At 42.1% G+C, this 16,567-nt stretch overlaps 1 long non-coding RNA gene across 1 annotated transcript; it reads right to left on the reverse strand.

The window, feature by feature from the left end:
* Positions 1-8,364: 8,364 nt before the first annotated feature.
* On the reverse strand, positions 8,365-13,955 carry LOC113977881. The gene is made up of 3 exons (XR_003537431.1): positions 13,788-13,955; positions 11,393-11,517; positions 8,365-8,473 (listed from the first exon to the last, which is right to left on the reverse strand). It is a non-coding gene; the product is annotated as an uncharacterized LOC113977881 (long non-coding RNA).
* Positions 13,956-16,567: the final 2,612 nt, after the last annotated feature.

Raw genomic sequence — 16,567 nt, forward strand, 5'->3', positions numbered from 1 at the left:
TATCAGGAAACAAAGTACTGCAGAAATACATCCCAAGCAGGGGCAGTGAGGCACACCAACCCTGGGACAGGTACCAGCAGCTGGAGAGGGACTTTGGACAAAGGCATGGAGTGAGAGGACAAGGGAGAATGGCTTCAAACTGAGAGAGGGCAGGGATAGATTAGACATTAGCAAGCAATTGTTCCCTGGGAGGGTGGGGAGGCCCTGGCACAGGTTGCCCAGAGAAGCTGTGGCTGCCCCATCCCTGGAAGTGTCCAAGACCAGGTTGGCCAGGGCTTGGAGCAACCTGGGCTGGTGGAAGGTGTCCCTGCCCACGGCAGGGGGTGGAACAAGAGGAGCTTTAAGGTCCCTTCCAAACCAAGTCATTCTATGATTCCATGATTTTTGGGGAACTCTGACAAATGACTGGCTGAGCCACGAGAGGCCCCATAACCTGGTGCTGTAGCCAAGGCCAGGGCACAGGAGGAGTAGGAGGAGTCCACCTGCTTCTGCCTTCAGCAATACAGAGTTTATCAACTCCTTAGAGATGGTGAACACAAACACAGTTGAATCACGTCTTTTAATTCACCACAACACCTCTGAAACAGCACAGGCAGGGACAGAGTTGGGCTGAAGGACAACAGGGTGAACTTAAATGTTAGAAGTCAAAATTTATTTGTCCCTAACTATAGTTCTATCCTACCTAGAAGCAGCATAGTAAATTCTCTTACTTTCCACTCAATAAAGTGCTTTGTAGAAGGGTTTTATAACATCACCTTCTAAGCCTACTCATCTTTTTTCTCCTCTCTCTTCAGCCTTTCTAGCACAACCTTTCTATATAAATTTATTAGGAAAGAATTTATAGTATTGCCACCAATAATTCTTCCTGCAGCATTGTAAATATGCACAAAGGTTTACAAAACTGATAAGGCAAGTTTCTGCCCCAAGGGCTTGTGTTAGTTATTTAAGTCTTTATACTTATTACATTAATATACTTCAATGCAAAATTTTAAAAGGAAATATTAAGAAGGATAAAAGTGAAACAAATTACCAAGAATCACCTACTTACAGATCCTAAATAAGAACAAAAGAACAGTTTGTTCTGACAATACTGTCCAAAACTCCTTAGTGTTCAAGGAATATCTAAAGCACTGTTACCTGCAGGTCAGTGACAATTTACCGATATCGAAGTTCACAGCACCTGAAGCAAAATGTGCTGTGCAACACAACTAAAACAAAGAGTTTCAAGCTATTCACACAGAGAACTGGCCTTTAGTCATCTCAGCACTGAAAAGAAAGAAAAAGGCTTTCCCAAATTTACTGTTATGAATAAGTCCCTCTTACCCCCCTGCAATTCTTTAGCTCCTTGTGTGCAGGCAGGACTCAGGGCCAGCACATGACAAACAGCAGGCTGGCACATCCCTCACCAGCTCCTTCCTTTCCATTTACTATTTCACTGAAAAACAAAGTCAGGACAGCTGCTGGGACAGTCTGGAGAGCACGAGCCAAGAGCAGAGATGGTCAGGTCTGCCAGCACCTGGCACAGCCCTGGCTCAGAGAGGAGAGGCCTGGACACGCTGGCTCTGAGGGTGCAAAAACCAGACAGGGAACACAGCAAGGAAGTTCCCCACCAGAGACAGTTCCATGGCACATAGAATCATAGAATCACAGAATCATAGAATCATAGAAACATAGAATCATAGAATCATAGAATCAGTTGGGTTGGAAAGGACCTCTGAAATCATCAAGTCCAACCCTTGGTCCAACCCCGCCGTGGTTCCCAGCCCATGGCACTGATGCCGCATCCAGTCTGTCCTTAAACACCTCCAGGGACAGAGAATCCCCCACTTCCCTGGGCAGCCCATTCCAATGCCTGATTACCCTCTCTGGAAAGAAATTCTTTCTAATATCCAACCTAAACCTCCCCTGGCACAGCTGCAGACCCTGAGCCCTCTTGTCTTGCTGAGAGTTGCCTGGGAGAAGAGACCACCCCCCCCCCTGGCTCCTCCCTCCTGTCAGGGAGTTGTAGAGAGTGAGGAGGTCTCCCCTCAGCCTCCTCTTCTCCAGGCTGAACAGCCCCAGCTCCCTCAGCCTCTCCTCACAGCACTTGTGCTCCAGTCCCTTCCCCAGCCTCGTTGCTCTTCTCTGGACCTGCTCCAGGACCTCAATATCCTTCCTGAGCTGAGGGCCCAGAGCTGGACACAGCACTCCAGGGGTGGCCTCACCAGTGCTGAGTACAGGGCAAGAATCACTGCCCTGGCCCTGTTGGCCACACTGTTCCTGAGCCAGGCCAGGATCCATTGGCCTTGGCCACCTGGGCACACTGCTGGAGCAAGTGCAGTCATGCTGTGAACGGGCAGTCAAAACACTGCACTGGTATGGGCATGAGTGGATTCATCCTGTGGGAGAAGAGAGAGAGTGAAACTGGGGTCTAAGGGGCTAAGGAGGGGTGAGATGGGACAGGACAGGAGCAGAGAGGTCACACAGGATGCAGCGAGTCACAGGATGTGGGCAAAGGGAACTGCCAGAATTCCCACCACGTCCCAGCCCTGTGATGGGATCAAAGGTTCCTCAAACCTCTCCCCTGCTCTGCTTTGGCAGCAGTGCCTGTCACCCACTGCCCCAGAGAGAGACAATCCCTGCTGCCATCACTGCAGGGGAGCGTGGCTGGAACAGCCCTGGCGTGGGGACAAACCTGGCCAGCAGCTCACAGTCCAACCAGGGGGAGGGAGGCTTAAAGTGTTTCTGTTATCTCAGGGTGCCACTAAAGTAGAAAAATCAGAGATGATGTGACTTACCAAAGTCATGACATGCAAAAACTGCTGCTGGTGAAATCTTTCAGTCTTACAAAACCAAACCTGCAGGGTTTTTTAGCACTGGGATAAAGACTATCCATAAATAAACCTATTTAACTCCTCATATGCATTTGAAGTTTTATTTTTAAGTTACATGATCTGTATTTCTCTTCCTTATAAACATCTGGGTTGTGCTTTGAGACTATTCTTGTCCACCAAACCAACTACAGAAGTTGCAACTTGCTGAAGTGGGAAAACATTAAAAAAGTGTATTGGAAAAAATTAAGCAAGCAATTGTTGATTAACTAAAGTGAATTTGCTTTGGAAAACCGGAATCCCTCCCAGATCACCACTGGGTTCCTTATCACAGTAAGATTGAATGAAATTTTGAAGAGATCCTTTTCCATAGCACATCCTTCATTGCTGGATTCATCATTTGATATCTCAGAATGTCATTTGATGAAATTTTCATTTGTGCCCAGAATCAATGGAAGTTGTGTCTGAATACAAACGTGGTATTTAATGCTAAGAGGATAAAAAGTCTTGCATCTTGAATTGTGCATGCAAACTTCGAGATTACTTTTAAACACTGTACCTCAACTAGTAACCTCTGTAATGGGGATAATCCTGTTCATTCACTCCATAAAGGTGAAAACAATTAATGTTTGAAAAACTGAATAGCCCCTTGGGTAAATCAGTCATTTGCTCTTCAAAGTTTGAAAAGCATATACTGAATAAATGTGTCGTGTTTGAATAGAGAAAATAAGGTACTAAAGTGCAAACATGATAGTCCTGGCCCTGGAAATGGTCAGGATCTTGTAGAAAAATAAATAGTGCTGTAATACTGACACACATGTAAAGCTGAACTAAGTGAAGTCAGCACTCAGGGTGGACTTGGAAAAGTTGGTCATGGGCTTTTAATGTGGCTCCCTGTGTATAAATTGACCCATACAGACCAAAAACCTCCATCTTGCTGACCACAGTTCTACCAGCTTTCCTTCTGTATTCTCAGAAGTAGCTTAAAAGAGAGTAATGCCTTGTGTGAGAGAGGAAAAGATCCTCTAGTGTGACAAACCTCTTTCTTCCATGTCTATTTAATACAATTTCCTTTTTGGTCACCATCCTTCAAACTCTTGCTCTGTGTGTGTCCATAAAATGCTGTGGGATCTTAACCTCATTTAAACCAGCTACTTGTCTTTGCTTCTTAACTCCTCCCTAGCACTTCCCACTCTGCATCCCACAGCTCTTCCTGAACCCCCATGTGTGTTTTATGTCATCCTTTCTGCCATCCTTAACCTTGAACTTGAACTTCCATCCAACAGGAGCACTCCCCACCCCACAGTCCCTCATGCCCCATGGCTGTCAGCTCCAGCCAAAGCCCTGTCACTTATCCACAGGTCACTGAAAATTCTAATTCTCCCAAAAATAAAGAAAAATATGTGACATGACGGGGTCAGCAAAACCTCCTGCTCATCATTTTCTCAGCTGCATTTCTCTCCAGCTCGTGACCCCACAGTCCCCATGTGAACACCCTGCTGGGACAGAAACACAAAGTGTGGCTGATTCAGTGTGAGAAGCAAAACACGGGAGTCAAGTTGTGATGTCACACTCATGACCATGGAAGCTGTTTCATTTAAAAATGAGCATAAAACTAAGTGCAGACAAGAACAACTTTCATATCAGAAGACAAATATCACTGGTATAATAATAATGTAAAATTAAAATATTAGAATCAGCTAAACTTAGAAGATAGCAAAATGAATAATATATGCAAGTACAATCCAGAGTTCTGTTTTATGCATACAAGGGGAATAATTAACTGATCTGGAAACATGTAAATGAGGGCTTAAAAGCATTTTCAAAACAGCACATCCAATTTCAGTTACACACGCAGAAGTTGCTACATTATAATAATTAGATTTTTTTCACAAAAGATTTATTTATTTTGAATAGGAGTATTAAATATTATACTAATTACTAGTTATTTTACTTTGTACCCAGGGAAAAGGAATGAATATTCATTAATTCCTCAAGCTACCAAACCCCCACAGACCAGAGAGATTCCAGCATAGCTACTGATAAGTAAGGAAAAAGTTTGGTACAAAATCAGTCTCATTCCACAAATCACAGCTCTGTCTTTTTTTACATGTTAAATGCACTACAAGAAGCAACAGACAACAAATAAAATTACAATATATCAGTGTTTATCCTTTTACTTTTTAAGTGTCTTTTTATAAAATGCCCTTGAGAAAGCTTTTCATCAGTATTATTTTGGGAATATTATATCCATTTTGCTGTGGTGGCAAAGGTAAAACTCAACATATTCTGGAGGTAAATAATAATCAAAACATCTTACACGTATTAATCTGTTCATTATTTTTTTGATAATCAAAGAAGCTCTCTTGGCTTCCTGTCATCATTATAGCAACTGCAGGAGAGAAACTTGTCCCTCAGGCACAAACTGGCCCATAATATCCCATTCTTTGGGATATTATCACCCATCAGGGTGACTGTCCACCTCAAAGACAAGAAGCCTGTTCAGATTCCATGCTTTATTTGGTAAATTAAGACCAAACCTTTGCAGTGATGAATAATGGGGGGATTCATGTACCTTTTGGAACACGGTGCCTCATTTTCCTGAGACTGGACACAGCAATTCCTGTAGCTCAGCCGTGGGAGGGCATTTCCAGGGGCTGCCCAAGTCAAGCCTGGAAATTTATTTTCAAAGCAACAGGTTCCCAGCTTGGCAAATGAATTAGGGAATGATGAAGAGAGTCAACCAGACCCTGGAATCGGAGCATCCCTCAGGCTGCACCCCTGCAGAGGTTGCTGCCTGCCAGCCAGGGGCTGGTGCTTTCCACGTGGGCAGGGATGACCCTTCCCAGGCTCCTCTGACAACTGGCCGTGTCTAAAGATCTTGGAATGGTCAGAGACAGAGAGAAACCACCTGTCTGTGGGTTAATTTGATATTGATGTTGTAATTCCCATTTGTGTCGTTTCATTCAAATCCAGCCTAGTTCCAAACCGTCTGAATTTATTTCTCAAACCAGACCCAAAACTTCCTACAATTAAGTTGACTCTCTCGACAGCCTCTCACTGGAAGGTGTGAATTCTGCATGAGTCTGATGCTTTCTGTTCCACTAACACCATTTCACTCTTCATTTGAGATTGTCTTTATCTCACAGTTATAGACAGTGCTAGATGAATTTTAACAAGCAAGTTCAGAATCTAATCACTGGCATAACAGCCAGCCCGTGACTTTAGAATGTTTTTTTATTAAAATGTTACTGTTTATTAAAACATCACTACAAAAAAAAAAACCAAACTCAAAATTCATGAACTGCTTCCATATATCTCTCAGAGGCCAAAATTTAAAAAATAAATAAAAAAAGCCTTAAGAGGATTCTTACTTTAGCTGAAATTTAAGTATTTACACTTTGCACTTTGAAATCAGTCTAGAATTTCCACATTTAGATGTTCCTGGAGAAGGCTCAAGTCTCTTATTTGGACACTCAAAATGATCCAAACAGACATTTAAAAGAACTTCTCTACTCCCTATGCACAGGATCTGGATCTGACCTAGTGATTCAGATGCAAGATTTCCACGGGTGTGACGAGTGTTTAATAATATACTAAAACATTTTTTTGAGCAGCACAAGTCTCCTACTGATTCTGTCATTTTACAATAACCCAAATTGCCTTTTTCTTTCTACTCATGAGGACAATTTATGACATGCCATGATTGACAGGAAACAATACTATGACATAAAACATGTCATTACTTTTTAAAAAATCTCTATGATATATCTGTGTGGATAAATAACAAAAAGGAAACCAATTAAAACAAAGATATTGAATTATAAATAATGTAAAAAATATAATTTAGTAAACTACTGAAATAAACTAATAATTAAGGTGTTTACTATCTGCCTAAATCAGAATTCTGCAGTCAGAATTAGGTTAAGCAAGCTGTGTGTGCATGCAGGGGTGATACACTGGTCAGAATTACCCTTCACTAATTTGAGATGCTACTATAAATCATGCACTGAAATATTTCAAAGAAAATGTTATTATATTAAATGTTACCTTTTTTGCTACTCAAGTAATTAATTATTTAAACTGTTATGAGAAAGAGAGTCTAGATTCACACACTTGTAATGACTAGGAGGATATTTAAAATTCATTACAGTACATTAAACTTCCACTGATTAGTTAGCATCACTGCAAAATAAATAAATAGCCAATTTGCTTTGATCAGCAGAAATTCTGATAAAATCAGCAAAACACCAATTAAAATGTGAAAAATGTCACCTACTGTCATTATTCTAATGGAACTAAGACATATAGGACAAACTGATTCAATGTTTATTTTCATATCAGCTGTGTCTCCAAACTGTAAATCATCCCTTTTCCTTGCCTCTCTCTCTCCCAGCCCAGCATTAATTCTGCAGATGGATTTACTGTGGACTGCACTGTGCTGGAACAGACCATCCCATCATAAACAGAATAATAAGGTCTTGCTGCACTTGTGTGAACTCCTGTTGGGAGGGGCAGTGGGGAGCAGCAATTCACTCAGAAATATGGGAACAGAGATGAGACTTGACAGGAGGGATTTTTGCCCGAAACTTTGTTCTTTGGAAGCAGGTGGAAGGGAATGAAATGATTAAGTAGAGGTGCTATATTTAGTTATATACATCTCTTATTTATTGAGTTCCCCAGCTCTGGGGCCCTGAGCCTGCAAATAACCACAGAGTTGCTGTAAATTGGCTGGAATGTTCTGAAGACATCGGAGGCAAAGTCTCGGGAGCTGCCTGCAGGTTTTACCAACTTTTGTCAAATAAGGAGATTTCATACCAAGGAATGATTCTTACACCTACACAAGCTTCTGACAATGCCAGTGCCTCTCATTTCACATCTGTAATCTCCAGCTGGAGTAATTACTAGGTATCTAATTAAGACAATCTGGGTAAAGGCCTCCAGTTCCTGGTGTTCCAGCTCAACACAGGCTGAAGTTTTGAGCATTTTGGGGTGACTTAATTGTGCCCTTCCAGTACCTGAAGGGAGCCTGCAAGGAAGATGGAGAGAGACTATTGACAAGAGCATGGACTGACAGGACAAGGGGGAATGGCTTCACACTGAAAGAGGGCAGGTTTAGATTGGATATTAGAAGAAATTCTTCCCTGTGAGGGTGGGGAGGCCCTGGCACAGGTTGCCCAGAGAAGCTGTGGCTGCCCCATCCCTGGAAGTGTCCAAGGCCAGGTTGGACAGGGCTTGGAGCAACCTGGGCTAGTGGAAGGTGTCCCTGCCCATGGCAGGGGGTGGCACTGGATGATCTTTAAGGTCCCTTCCAACCCAAACCACTCTGTGATTCTATGACTGTGATTGATTTGAACTACTGCAAACTTCTTATCGTCTCAGAAGTCTTGACAGCTCTCAGGAAAGAGAACCCCACCATGTATCCTACATACCAGTTGCCTGTAGGAGAGCATGTGGAACACAAAAGGAAAAGCTGTGGCTCACTAGAGATAAATAATTATTTTTTTATTCTCTCTATGGAAGGTCATTTTGGTCAGACATCCTCTGCCTGAGCCAGTCCCCACTGCGAAGTGTTTCTTTATGTACACGTCAGCTTCTTCATGGATTATTTCCCTGTTTAAACTCCAAATCAGAAAAATGTTTCATAGTACCTGGAATGGAAACTGAGCAAAGAGTTTAGTGCTTGATCCACTGTCATCACTCAGCCCCTCACTGACCTCTGTCAGCAACACTTGTTTAGAGACGAATCATGGATTTGCAACCACAGGAAGACAGAGTTCTGGAATAAAATACCAACTAACAGGGAAATAAGAGGCTCAATCACAAACACATGTTTCTCTTGGAGTGGAGTTCCTGTGAGATATTAACTCTGAGTGCCCTTGCAAAACAGGATTTCTGTATCAGAAGGACTCCGTTGGAGGGGAACTAATGATCTGGCACACAGGAGGAAAAGAGCCCCAAACTATCACAGCTATAGAGAAGCCAGCACAAAAAGATAAGAAGATCTGGTGTGTCAGCCTAAGAGACACGAAGAGAGAAAACTCAGAGTTCATGTGCCAGTGCAAACGAAGGCAGAGTGCACAGGGCCTTGAAGAACAGTGGACAAACTAACCTTGGAGTAAATGAAGAACTCAACAGCGAAGCCCTGTCAGTGGGAGGGTGTAGCTCTTGAAACAACCTCACAGGGTAATTTGTGTTTTCCCAGCTCTCATCACCCTTCCCACACTGACAGAGCTTGCTCAGATGGCACAGCAGCAAAGAACAACCACCACAGCCTCTCCAGCAAGCAGACTGTGCCCCAAGGGTTGCTCTCCTCACCCCTGCAAGCGTGGCAGGCAAAACATGAGCTGAGGCACAAACCCCACACCTGCCACACTCAGCACCAGCCTGCCCTGAGACTGCAGAAGTTCATTAATTCTGGTCTCCTGGAAAAGCAGTTGATGCCACAAGAGTTCTTTACTGGGTGTTTTGATTCCTCCTGGAGGATGGCAGCCTGAGAACAGCCTATTTCCCTGCTGGAAAACCCAGGAGCTGACCAGGATCCACAGCAACCAAGGGGATGTTTTGGTTTCGTTTTCTCTTTTTAAGCAGCAAGGGAAGGAGGGTTTATTTGCCCAAATGCTTATTACCCAACACATGGTAATGTCTGAACTAATTTTTCACGATGGCCCAGGTCTATTTGAACACAAACAAGTCCACAAGAATACATTAAAAAAAAAGGAAGAAATACATCTATCTGTGGATCCCTGCTTCTCTGAGAAAGAATCATTTTAAGATAAAATAGTGCAAGATGCAGAACAGATCCTCAGTTACCATACTTAATATCCTTGGGTTTAAGTCAGCCCTCTAACACAATTTCTAGACAGAACTTGCAATTTATTAATTCACGTCCTATGATGTTCATTGTTTATGAAACCTGCATCTTCACAACTTTTTTCAACTATTGCAGCACTTCCCAAAACACAGGAAAAATAGGTACTCAAAATGAAATGTTACCCTGAAGTTCAATAATTTGGATGGAGAGTTACAGATACACTGGTAATTGTAAATGGTCTGAGGTTTGAATGATTTTTCCACTCCAGTTAAATATATGGAGAAGTATATTCAAATAATTAAAAAGTGCTGGAAATAAGCAGTATTTGGAATTAATGGAAGCTATATATTCACCCTGTTGCATTCATTATTTTTAAATTATAGTTTCCACAGATTAAGAAATGCAGTGAAGTTAAAATGAAGCAATTTTGTTCCTAAATATTGTCATTTAGATTAAAATATATGTGTCTGTTGAATCCAAAAGCTAAACATTACTATTGCTGCTGCTCTTATTATTTGTAAAATCTAAAATAAACTGCCAACAAGCAATGAACAACAACTGGGAAAACATTTAAAAAGAGAGAATAAAACTCCAATATCCCCATCTCCCGGGATAACTATTTTCTTACACGGTGTGGTTGCCAATCACATTATGTACACATCAAGAAAGTCATGTTATATTAATTGCACATTTCTAAATAGTTTAATAAGGGATACATACGTTATAGATGCTGTAATATATGGTTGAGAATCCTAAAAGGTTGCTCACAACCCTCTCTTAGGGGTTAGCCAGCTCCTGGTTGACACTTCTTGTTTAAAATGTACCACCTTTAAAATATTGGGAACACAGAAATCATTTTAAACCTTTTCTAGGCCATTTTGAAGTGAATAGGACCCACTGGAAGCAGCACTTGAAGGAAGAATGGAAATTCTTGCCCTGCCAGGGGTTTCACAGGAACTGGCTCACACAAATGCACAGGTCTACAACCCCAAATATCCTTCTTCCAAACCAGCAGGTTTGTGTGGATTCCTGAACTTTTCACGTTGGATCCTTCGTGTGGAAAAACAGTTCTCTGGAGCAAACTGCCAGGCAATTTTACACCTATCCCTTCAAGGTGTTAGCAAAATGTTGAATGCTAACAACCTTTGTTCACCAGCCATGGAATAAAAGGTCCTCCACACCAGAGTGGAAAAAATGTAGTTTTTAAATACAGCATCACCACCAATCAACACACAAATGGACCCTCGTAGCTGAATTTTCAGTTACATTAAAGACCCCAGTGGTTTCCTTTGAGGCACAATTTCATCCCAACAACTCAAGACAGACAGTAAAATTTTATTGTGATCAATTTTCTGTTTCAAAAACTTCAGTGCATTTTAAAGGCAAACATATAAAATGCATTATACTCTTATTTTCCTTCACACCTGTATAGATCTTACATCAATGTCACCAACCGTGTCTTACACATTTCTGTGGTTCCATATAGACTTTATCAATATTTTTTTCATTCCATTCAATGGCCTATCACATTTTATATCAAAATCAAACAAATCAGCCTAGGTAGATACTTTTATGGGGTGGAGGTGTGTCTCCTAAATGATGCTGCTAAATTGGTCACCACTACTAATGTTTTCCTACTTATGCACAATCATCAGCAGAAGTAACACAAAAATACTTCAGAATAAACCCTCTTCTCAGCTGCTTTGATGCAAAAAGTGGACAGGAAACTCCAGAGGCTCCTTGAGGATGCACATCCCGAGAACCTCACCAGCGGCACAACGTGAAATGACCTCTGAAGAATTCAGCTGTGGGGAAATGGAGGGGCTTGCCTGGCTCAGTGGCCACTCCTGGTTCTCCTCACAGCAGCTTCAAAGCCAACATGCCATTAATTAGCTAGAAAAGAAAAAAAAAACATAACTAAATGAAAATTAATTTAAAAGAAAGAGAGAAAGAAAAGAAAAGGAGAAAAATCACCTGTGTGTTTTACAAGTGAGAAGAATCTGTCATAGCATTTAAAAAGAGGTAATTCTCAGTAAGTACATACTCAGAACACCATGAACTCTTCAAAGGGTATCTGACTAACCAGTCGAGGAAACAAGTTTTGTTTTCTGCTACTTGGTTATCCGGTTTATTCCCTAATAGTTCTACATCCATAAAAGGCCAAAGGACTCTGACCTTGGCAAGCTAACTAAGCAAGAAAAGGCAATCATGTGTGCAAGGTTGTCACCTACACTACAAATTATGATAAAATATATCTCAGGATTGGAAAAAATAGCTGTATGTCTTCAGTGACATCCACTGTAGTACATTTAAGGATTTGAATAGGACAGCAATTTATTTTGCACTAAAATGTTTTATGGTTATCATAAAGCATTATGTCTTCAGAGACTGAAAGGAGATGTTTTTATGGACTGTTGCTTCTTGTTGCATTATCTTTGCAGACCAAAAATTATCCTTTTTTCTTTCCCCCTTTTTTTTCCAAGTGCCCCCCATTGCCCCACTAATAATAGATGTCATACAGTGGTTCAGTCTGATAAAAAGGAAACTGTTAAACAAAGTGTACAAGGAACATATTTCTAACACAGAAGAGTTTTACAATGAATGATTATCCAGCTAATTAGTGAAATAAATAATAATAATTGCCTGTCCCTCCTCATTAGACTCTTAGGAAGAAAATGGAGCCCCAAAGCAGAGATCCAGCTTTTGATTTGAAAAATTGGACCTTGGTAATTTTATTAGCACTTTGCCAAAAAGCCAATCCCTTGCACAATGAGAGGTGGAGGTGGGAGAGGTGACAGGCAGATTGATGGATGTGCAGGATGTCCCACATTTAGCTCAGGAATAGTTTTGAGGTGGCAATTGAGTCACGTGGTGTGGTGAGTTTGCTCCTGATTTATCCCTTCTGAAGAGTCTGAACCACCAGTGAGGATTAGGTGGAACAAATACACAGTGTGTGCTTTTGAGAGGGTAATCTGAAGGATTTCAACCTTATCTAAGTCTATGTAAATTGTAGGTAGTGTATAAATTGATCATGCTTGAATATTATTAATATATCAAAGCCCCTTCCCCATCATCACATGTTCTTCAGGCTTTCACCAATATTATGCTTCCACATGGCTGACACTGGTCTGTGCCTCTGGCACCTTTGGATTGTTCCCTTGCAGTCCTCTGTGTCCCAGACTTCTCTTGAAATTCTACATTTTACACAGAAATAGGGTGTCTCAGGACAAAGCACATCCAAACACATCACCTGGTGCTGAAGGACTGTCACTGGCTGCTAACGAGGCAGTGAATCAGCCTTAAGGGGCCTGGTTTCAGTTTGATGTGTGCAGTAAATGGAGTTACCCATGTCACACAACTGATCAACTTATCTGGAATGAATATCACTCCCAACACAGTGTTTCTCCAAAACACAGTCTTCAGAGGGTTATCACAGGAGCCTTTTTTCACTAACCTTATATTACACATTTCCCCCAAGTAGCAGCAACATCTCTGAATATTGTTGCTGGACATCAGTAGAACAGAGAAATCCAGACCCCCTACACAGCCCAAAAGAGATGAGGCTAAACTATGGACAAGCTTTTGGGAAAACCCATGGAATTTGTGTTTACTCCTTTTAACAGCACTCCTTGCCATTCTCCCAGGGTGCATGTCCTACACCAGTGTCCTATCCCTGCCCAAAGACACACTCACAGAAATAAAGCAGGGCTTTCCCAGTTTTCCAGTGAACTACACTTTCACGGAGCCTCGAAATTTAAACTTCAATTATTTAATCTAAATACTTTTCTACTCACCTGCACAGTTCCCCTGGCTGATCCCTTTCTGACACCTTCTCTAGTCTCCTCCTGTGCCTGATTGCTGGCTCTCACTCTGTCCCCATGTTCCTCGCCCTTACAAGACAGAGCCAGAGCTTCTCTTTCCCTCTGTAAACACCACAGCAGCTCAGATGAACCCAGAGAGAAATAATTTTTCACAAACTAGCCTGAAAAGTCAGTTCATTGCCTTATATTAATGCCAACATTTCCCTTTCAACACAATAAAGCTCCATTTAGGCTCTGCACACGAGGAATTTTTACCTGTTTGGCACCAACAGATTTTTAGAGTAATTGAATTGAAACGGTGAGAAGAGCTGGGTGGAATCCTTCATTCAGCCCAACGTGTACCTGCTCCTGCCCAGAGGGAGCTCAGCTGGAACACCCCTGGCAATGCACTCATGCAAAGCTGTGCTCCCAGCCCAGGATGCTGCTTTAGTTGCAGAATGTACTTTAACACCACGTGAAGATCACTCAGCTCCCACTCTGCTCCTGTGAGAGCAGTGCCACGACTGCAGCTTCCTCCTCACAGGACACAGAGCACTGATGTCAGAATGGCTTTGGAGCTGATTTCAGATGAGAGAGGCAGGACCAGAACAATTGCTGTTCCTTTTTTGTTTTTAACTTCTTGCCACAGAATCTGGGACAATGTGACAAATTAATACAATGAATGTCACCACATTTACTCACCCAAATTAAACTGAAGGTCAGTTTAGGGAAGAGGCCTTTACTCCATGGCCAAGATAGCTAAGATGACACCAGAGTTTTAAAGAGCCTCCTTCAGGCTGCAGCAGGATAACACTGAAGGCCCTCCTGAATGACCAACCATTGTTTCTTTGTATTGCTTTATAATTTTAGTTTTTCAGATATTAAGGTTCAATTTCCAATCTAAAAACCAACAACCCCACCACCAAACCAGCAAAAACCCCAAGATAGTCTTCTAACTTTTCCATTCTTTAGTAATTTTTAACTTAAAATATCGGATAAAGCTGCAGATTTTCAGATGTGCCAGATAAGGAAACACTTGCTGATGGTGTTTTGAAGTGTTTCCCACCACAGAGTTAAAAATGGCATTTTTTGACTAATGTAGAGAAGCATCATTTCAGGTTATATTACCAGAGGAACATTTACACTTCTCTAACTCCTTTGTTTCTTTGGCTGTGCTTCCCAGTAGAGTAAGAATTCATAATTTTTCTCATCTTTGTATTGCACGTAGCACAGGATTTCTTTTGTCATTATAAAACCCTCCCGGAGCACATTCCATTGACAAACACACAGAACCTCTAAATAACTTTCACTTGCCAAGCAGAGAGGTGTGATTCACAGCACACAAACAGCAGCCCCTCTCTGACTCCCACCTTACATCTCCACATTAATAAATGCCTTTTCAAGTCAGAAACAGCAGCATATTTTCCTGAGGTCTTTGTTTAATTCCCGAATAACACATCCCACAGGTGACACGTGATGGAAGCAGCAGCAGCGATGGTGGAGGTGAACAACCCTGCAACAAAAACTCGGGATGTTTTTCCTGAGGCCTGTGGGATAACTGTGGCAGAGGAAGGGCCTGACCCAGCTCCCCAGCAGCTCTCCCTGCCTTGTGTGCACAGCCTGGCAGGCAGGGCACAAACAGGAGCCCCTTTGTCCAGGCTCTGGTGTCCAGAAAGGCATCTGTGCTCTCACTGCCCAGATGTTGAACTTGGGTTCATTTCTGGTCCAAGCTTGTGAGATCGAACTAAGCCATACAGTTCTGTTTGTTGTTTGAATAATCAGATTACTTTCATCTCCCTGTTCCAAGTTCCAGCAGGATCACCTGTATCATCACACCACAGGATCACAGCAAGCCAATATATGCTATTTCAGTTTGGGGAAATTCTGATTCCTTCTCACACAGGGCAGTGAGTGTGGCCTGGTGCAATTTATATAGCTGAAATGGGCTGCTTTCCCAAATGATTTTGAGTCTGAGAACTGTTCAGTTTTGCAGTCCCTCCCTTCCTTGATTCCACACCATCTTCATTCAAAAGATGATCCTTTGAAATATTCCTATCCTGACTGAAAGCATGTCTGGAAAGTCTTGGTGAATACAGAAGTATTTAATATTAAGACCCTATCCCCACAAAACTTTTCTCCAAATTAATGCTTTCTTACTGATCTAGCAGATTTAGGGATACTTAATTAAAAAAAAAAAAAAAGAAAAGAAGAAGAACTCCCTCCCCCCCAAAAAATTGCAGTGCCACATCCCCCCCAGATATATACACAAAATCCACAAGGAAAAAACAAACAAACAAATAAAACACATCACAATCTAAGCAAACCCAAACCCCTACAAAGAGCCCAACCACAAAAAAATCACAGATTATAAAAGACTCAAACTGCTGCATCACATTTCACTACAGAGACATTCCAAGCTGAAATCCTCAATAAGTTCAGATGTTTGCACAGAACCAAGAGCAACAGTCAAGTTTCGTGTGAGGAGTCCTGTGTCCCATGCAATTTGCATGCAGTAAGAGTAGGGGAAAAATTAAGAAGAAAAATTTAAAAAATACATTTACTCTATTCCTCCCATGCTGCAATGTCCACATAGGTCCTCATTAACTTCAGTGGCAACATTACTGCCCTGTCAGGAAGGAAAAGTGAAGGAGGTTCCTCACAAAGAGAGTGCAGAGGAGATGCTGGGAGAAGCTGGAAATACTGAACACAATAACAAAAGACTCTGACCTTCCAAGGGTCCAGCTTGGCCCAATCCCGGGGGACATCCAGGGTTTAAACAGCTCAGAACCAGAGATCACAGCAGCCACTGTGAGCTCCTTCCCCACAGCAAGGAGAGCTCAGCTCTGAAGGCAAGTCAGCTCAGCTGCTGGAGTGTTCAGAGCACACTGAAGTACCAGTGTGGGCAGCTGCCCCACGTTCCTCCCCACCTGTCAGCAGTGAGGGATCTCTACCTGCTGCACCACGAGGCCACAGGAACCCTGTCTGTGTCACCATCCGTGTGTTGTTAGTGTGCAACACGAGACTGTGTCCACACATCTCTACACAGAGATAGAACTGTCAAAACAAAACCTTCTTGCCATGCTACTCTGTCAGAGGGGGAACCAAAGCTCATTAAAATCCATGGAAATCTCTCTTCTTCACTG

Source organism: Neopelma chrysocephalum, unplaced genomic scaffold (genome assembly GCF_003984885.1).
Source record: "Neopelma chrysocephalum unplaced genomic scaffold, ASM398488v2 Primary Assembly neopelma1_274, whole genome shotgun sequence".
NCBI lineage: Eukaryota > Metazoa > Chordata > Aves > Passeriformes > Pipridae > Neopelma > Neopelma chrysocephalum.